Here is a 7,287-nt window from a genome sequence, read left to right on the forward strand (position 1 = left end):
GGGCTTTCTTTCTTTACCATAACAAGACTTGGGGGGGCCCCTTCTCTAGGGAAATATTGAATCATATGCATAAGGAAATCTGTATGGAAATATACCCATACAGAACTTCTCCACTTTATTCTTGATGATGTAATAAAGTGTATCTTCTGGCATCAAAAACCCAAGACTGAGTGTGGTTCCTCAGAGCAGCTGCTGAAGACACTACAGGGGGCGGTTCGTGCGCTTGCGTGTGCCTCAAAAGAGGGCTTACAATGACTTACAAAGATACATAACAGCTACAAGTGTATGCACTACTTGCTTTATGCAAGCACTATATAGGATAAATCACTGTACAGGATTTACCCTATTATACTTTATCGACACAAATTGATAGGTGAAACAACAAACAGCCACCCACAAATAGTCTATAAACAAAGCATCAGGCTGTCTTTGAGTTCACATTAACAACGGTTAAAGTTACTCGTAGTCAGGCTACAGAAGAATACCATAATTCCTCCGTTCAATTAGGCCTAAGACATCGAGAGTCACGCAGACCTATAACAACCCAGCTGTTATAAACTCACTATTTATATCGGATCAAACCACACAGACGCCTGATTGAACTTGCCATCCACTTTTACTACCACCTCTTACGTGATGACGTCACACCAATACACAACCCAGCCACAACACATAATTGCGAGTAACATGCCTTACCTTAACACAGAATCGACCACAGAGTCCAGCGTTTATATTTTTTCTACGAATCTTTGAGTTAACATATGTACTAAACATGAGTGGAATTTGCACCGCAGCGCCCCCACACCTTGATGCTCATGACAAGAATAGCATGTATAGTTATCTTTATTGAAGTGAATTGGGTTTAAATCGCCGTCATGCATGAATGAATGATATTTTTTGCAATTTTACACATAATAATCCACGATGATCACATTACACAACTGAAATTGCACATCAAAATAACACATTGTCAATATTTTTTGAGACCCCCCAAAATTTCACAAATCACGTTTTCAGGGGAGCCTATGTCTTATTAAGGGGAGCCAAGCTCCCCCTAGCTCCCCCGTAGTTCACACCCTGTACAACATAATATATCTGAACATTTTAATCAGTTATGTTTGTGTTATTAACTGTCTTAGTTCTAGTATTTTAATCATAAAAAATGAATAGGCTAACTTTATTTTTGTAAGAAAATTCTTTTGGAAACCCTGACAACCTTTAGAATTTATATAGGCCTACATTTACATTTTATTTGATTTATATAGGCCTATTAGATTATATGTATTTTGTATGTATGAATTTGCAAATAATTTCTTACCAGTTCCACTTCTTTTTTCAGTTTCTCCATGTCCTTTTTCCCTCTTTTGGGCTTTTTGACTCCATCTTCTGACATTGCCTCCAATTTATACTTATCATTCCCCGTCTGTCACACATAAAACAAACAAACAAAAAAATATATCCTTTAAATGTTATTTAAAGCCCTTATGTGTTTAGTTTTCGGTATTTATTTGGTCTTTTATGAAATATTTATATGGAAATAATTGCACATTAGCTTATTTTTTAAAATAACTTTTGGACATTGGATCGTTCACATGTAGAATGAATAATGATTGTGTAAACTGTGTTCTGTGACTTTCAATTTCTGATGAATCAAACTGCTTCTGTTCAATGGCATAATCCATCATTATGATTTAAAACTTATATTTGTCAGTGTTAATGCTGGAAAAAGGTTTGCTGTCTGTGTATGTCCCACACATAAATAATGAATAAAAAAAAACTTTTTTGAGAAATGGAAATAATTTTGTGATGAAATCATGAATCAAAAGGGCCGTTATGATGGATACATTTATGAAAAGACAAGTAACAATGACAAGAGCAACAACACACTGTATCATGAGGCCATCATACATAAACTTGTCGTTCCCTCTGATTTACTTGTTAAACTCTGCAATGCATTTTAAATATTAATATAATCTGTTGTGGTGTTTATTCTAGGATTTGTTAAATGTTAAAATGGAATGTACAATGTTTTATATTAAGCTTGTTTCATTTATTGGTAGTACACTGTAAAAATTATTTCTTTTGAAGATTATTTGAGTACGTTTTATGAGAAAATACTCTTTCGGTTTCAACTTGTGAAATTTATTAGCAACTTCTGAGTGAAAAAATGCTTCAGAGTAAATCCAACACCATTTGTTTTTTTCAGCGTATTGACCTATCACATTGCTGAAAGCTAACATGCTTTTAGAATATTAATATAAGACAGTGATTATGGATTATATGTTTATTTACCATATTACTAAAGTATCTAACTATCTATACTCCTGTTAATGGCTAAAATGTCTTGGGTTACTGTTTCTACCAACCTCTATTTAGTGTTTGAACGAATTTCTAGCTAATTTAGCTCCATTTAATTGCTCATATTGCTGAAAATGACCAGATTCTGTAACATTTTGAAAATATATATTTAGTAAACATGAAATGTTTTGAAACTGAAGTCATCACTGTCATTTACAATGCAACTTTGTTGAGGCTATAAACAAAGTCTGTTCACACCCGTAAGCTGGTATTACATCCTGAGTATTTTCTTAATTACATTTTTTTTTCTCATGGGTTTGTTTAGGTAGGGTTGGAGATAAAATGTAACTATATAGGTATAGGTAAAAATAAAATAAAATAGACATTTATGGAAGATCTCTAACTTATGCAACAGAATTAAGAGAGTGTCACGGCCCCCATGTCCTTCAAACGTGCCTTAAACATCCACACATATTGTCCCATCATTAGACAGCTTACCGGAACCATCAGTTTGCATTTGAATACAGTTTGAACATTTCTATGTATTACAGTGTGGATCTAAGTCTGTAACAAACTTTTTCAAGGGTAAAGGGATAGTTCACCGAACAATGAAAAGGCTGTCATCATTTACAGTATGTGCCATTGTAAATATTGTCTATCATTAAATTCATTATGGCGTCAAACCTGAGTAAAGCATATTAATGCCATCCTTCTCTTAGGCCCATTGAATTTAGCAACATCTCCATCACACTTGGTATATACTGCTTTGTGTTTCTTGTGCCATATAGTCTACATTATTTTACACTTAAAATAAATACATAATTTGTTCTTTGTTTTTAAATTAGTTAGGACACTGTCTGTTGTCTCTCAAGATCCACAATCCATATGTTAGAACAATGCACCTATCTTTCTTTTAGAATGACAGTCTTTCTTAAAACTGGTTATTCAACTCTTGAATTTCTCTTTATCCAGAAAATGACACCCCGGCAGAACCAAAAAACTGTTCTTGTCTTTTAAACTGCATGACACCAAAAAGGCAAAATATGAGTCAAAGCATGCTTTTTGTTCAGACTGATGGTTATAATCACTATAATATGACAACTGAACCGTCCAGTGATCATTTAACCTTTAACTTCATGAAGAAAACTTGAAACATGCTTTTTATACCTTTCCTCAAGGCAAAGGCTAATTTTAGGAAGGTGTAGATGTAGAGAGATTAGAGGAAACTTTTCAAATAAATGATAGCAATCTTAGAAAGGTCATATTGAAGGCAGTAGTGACATGTTCTAGCACTGTCAAAGAACATCACCTGTAACCTACTTCAAGCATCTATTAATGGTTGTGCTTCATATGCAAAATGCCAGTTTGTGCTCCTCAGCCTTTTGCTTCATCATAGATGCCTTTAATCTGCTGAAAACACACAGCCTTTTTAGTCAGAAACAGACCTTTGCCTTCCTCCACAAATTGACAGCATGTCTATCTGCATATTAGGTTACTGGGAAAATCATTATTGTGTGTCGGACACAGGAAATACTGTCAAACAAACTTGCTGTGGCTGGATGAGGCAGGTGCCTCATGATCAGAGTTGCACGCTATAAAATGTTCCTCTGACATGTCATTAAACATATTTTTCAAAAATTAACTGACTAATTAGATAGAGCTGAATTTTAAATTTTGTCTCAATTTTTTTTAGAAGACTAAAGAGAGGTGAATATACAAACCAAGCTATTCTAGCTATGCAAAAACGGATGGAATGAAAAAAAAAAGATTTGTAATACAAGACAGCAAGATAAAACAGATATTTATAATATTTCTATTATGTTGGCTGTAAAACAATTTATTGAAGGATTTTTTTGATTAAACGGCAAAGGGGTGTTTCATGCTGCAGCTTAAGCTGGCAAAGCCCAACACCCCCCTTTTTTTTTCTTGGGGCAGGTTATCTGAGATACCATCTCAAATATGTTACCAAAAATAGCTTTTTAGATTTACTGTTTACTAAATCATTTCTAACTGCATCTGATAAGAAAAGAAACTCAATCAGTAAGACAAAATTAAGCTGAAAGGACCTTGAACATTAAACATTTGCTGCATCCTTGAAAGGTGGATATGAATTAGGATTCTGTATAATCACTGTACTATACGTCCCAATAATAATAATCCAAAAATAGTACTACTACTAGTAATACTTATGCACATTCTAAACTTGTGAGTAGATTAGCCTCATTATTTAAAGAAGCAAAGAGAGAAGTTCACGTGGTAAGTTATGTTCAGGAAACCACCGAAAACCCCCACATCAAACCACAGAAGAAAAAAAGGAGAAGGCCAAAAGCATTGCAGAGGCAAAATGCATAATCAAAAATCGAGTTTAATGAAATATTTCCGCATAAGCAAAACAAGAGATGGCACATCTACTGCTCATCCCACATGCTGTCATAGAGAAATCCCCATTCTTTCCAAGTCACCTTTAGTTGAAAAGGATGTGCTCATATTGCCATTCTTTAAATAGCTTTCTGCTGATGAAAATATACCCGTTTGTGTAAACTTGATATTTAAACTGAAAATATTTATTACAAAAATAAACAAATTTGCTAAAAAAAAATAATAAAATAAAATAAAAAAAAAAGTTTCCAATATGACATTTATAATTATTTTATGCAAATGATCAGCGTCATGATGATTTTATAAGTAACATCAGAAAAATAAAACGGAAACTAAATTTGTGATATGAAAAACATATTTTGTTCTTTTTTAATACAATAATAATTACAATAAATATTTGATAATAGCAGTATCTGACAGTATCATTTATTGAGTGATAGGCAAGTAAAAGCATATTGTGAAGGAAATCGCAAGCATGGAGATTTGAACCCAAAACTCTGAAATTACCATGTTGGCTCTTGTTCCCCCCCCCCCCAAACTACAGTTCTGCCATTTTAAAATTAAATCAAGCTGCAATTTTAAAATTAAAGATCATAATGCATGTCAATTACTATTGAACGTCTGAAACGACCGCCTTTACCTCTTGACGTCAGATACCCACACGCGGCGCGGTTCCCTTTTCTGTTTCTCTGTCTCAACCAGCGCACGGTTGCGCGCTCGCTCAAGGGACGATATAGCTGCATATCAGTTTAGCATTTTCTTCAATGAATTCACAGTTTATTTATGCCATGTTAAATTATATGTCAGAAAACCTTTTAAAGAGTTTGATACACCTGGATGTTTGTGGAATGGCTCTGGGAAGTTTCTGATTGGCCGACTAAAAAGGGCAAAATGCACAGTCCAGAGTGTCACAGTATCTCAACGACAAGGACAAGGAAGATGCAGGTAATGTAAACTTCTCTTTGTTAGCACAAACTCATAACAACGGAGGTATCTCCGAAAATGCAACTGAGAAGGATAATGCAGAGAACGCAAGAGGACAGTCTTATCTGCGGTGCAAGGTTCCAGTCCACAGTCCAATAAATCCCACGAGGAGTGAAGAGCACAGGTAAGTGTCAGTTTGTCCACAGAGCTGAAGAAGGGAACACTGAAGGAGTAACCTCGAGACCAGCCGATAAACAACAACAACAACAACAACTTCTTCTTCTTCTTCTTCTTCTTCTTCTTCTTCTTCTACTTCGTCGTCTTCTTCTTCTAATAACGTTTTATGGCGGATCAGCCGATAAAGTAGAGTGGTCAGTGTGCTCTTATAGTGCTCAGGTAATTGAGTGCAGGTGCAGGTGCTCAATACTCCTGTGATTGAGGCCGTGGTTGAGTGACTGGTTCTGTGGCTGTGGTTGGTGCATCCGTGACAGTACCCCCTCCCCCACTGGCGTCTCCAGAGGAATAATACAAAATATTAGTGATAGTTATTAGTCTGTTTTCCTCGTTTAATTTAATGGATCTGTCTAATTAATGGCACTAATACTTTTAACGAACAATAATTTAATAATTTTGAATAAACGGGACTACAGTATGTAGGGCTTGTTTCTGGTGGGACACTCATTAGTGCCGACGTTGGCTGCTTTTGTAAACCGAATTAATCATTAAAGTCATGTTTGCATTTTTATTTTTTATTTTTTGGAAAGGTATGTAGAGTAATTAACAGCAATGTGTTTGTCTTATGCTTCTATTAGCTTAATTTGGACGAGCCATATTTGACCTCATGTGTGTCTATACAGGTATGTTTGGGCTTTCTTTTGAGTCCATATACGTTATGTTTAATGATGTAAATAAATAATAAAAGAACTATAAATAACCTTTATATTTGTTTGTTGTACTGGTGGTTTAAAGGAATAAATATGACTCTTACTGCATGTTTAATGGTATTTTATTTGATGATTTGTTAATGTGTCATTGTGTCATGACTTTACTTTGAGGGGCCCATCATTTCTAACTCATTATTAACTATGGGATTACCTTTGTTCCAATTAAAATTAATGTAATTTTTCAAGAAACTTATCAAAATATAAATTGAAACTGAATCAAATGTCTTTGAAACTGAAAAAAAATAAATGCAGGCAAAATCTTTGACTTCTTGACTGAAAATAGTTTCCAGTAACTAGGGTATACACAGTCATTGATATATAGGGCTATACAGACATCTAACGGTTACACAAGGGTATTACAGATGATAAATGGTGCATAATTTTGAGGTATTTAGTACTAAGTTAATACTAATATATATAGTATACTATGCAGTTAGTGTTTCGTGGATTCTGGTCTTTCCTGTCACAACATAATTGCATCCAAGACTTTCACTTTGATACTTCTGTATATGCTATAGTGACAATAAAGAATGTTCATTTATTTGAACTAATTCATATTTTCATTTACATTCATTAAAACTGGTTTATAAAAGTCACACTTGAAAGAGTTGATGTTAAAATGTATTTCCAAGTTTAAACGTTAGATGATAATGTTAACTAAATAAAATAAAATAACTAAACAAAATTATCAGCATGATAAAAACAATTGGCTGCAAGAACATTCTTTGTGTGGAAAATGTAA

General features: G+C 34.2%; 1 pseudogene; it reads right to left on the reverse strand.

Moving 5' to 3' along the window:
- LOC107717918 (sodium/potassium-transporting ATPase subunit alpha-1-like) overlaps nucleotides 1-7,287 on the reverse strand; it is a 29,443-nt pseudogene that overhangs the window by 17,622 nt on the left and 4,534 nt on the right.

Source organism: Sinocyclocheilus rhinocerous, unplaced genomic scaffold (assembly GCF_001515625.1).
Source record: "Sinocyclocheilus rhinocerous isolate Xijiao unplaced genomic scaffold, SAMN03320098_v1.1 scaffold3621, whole genome shotgun sequence".
NCBI lineage: Eukaryota > Metazoa > Chordata > Actinopteri > Cypriniformes > Cyprinidae > Sinocyclocheilus > Sinocyclocheilus rhinocerous.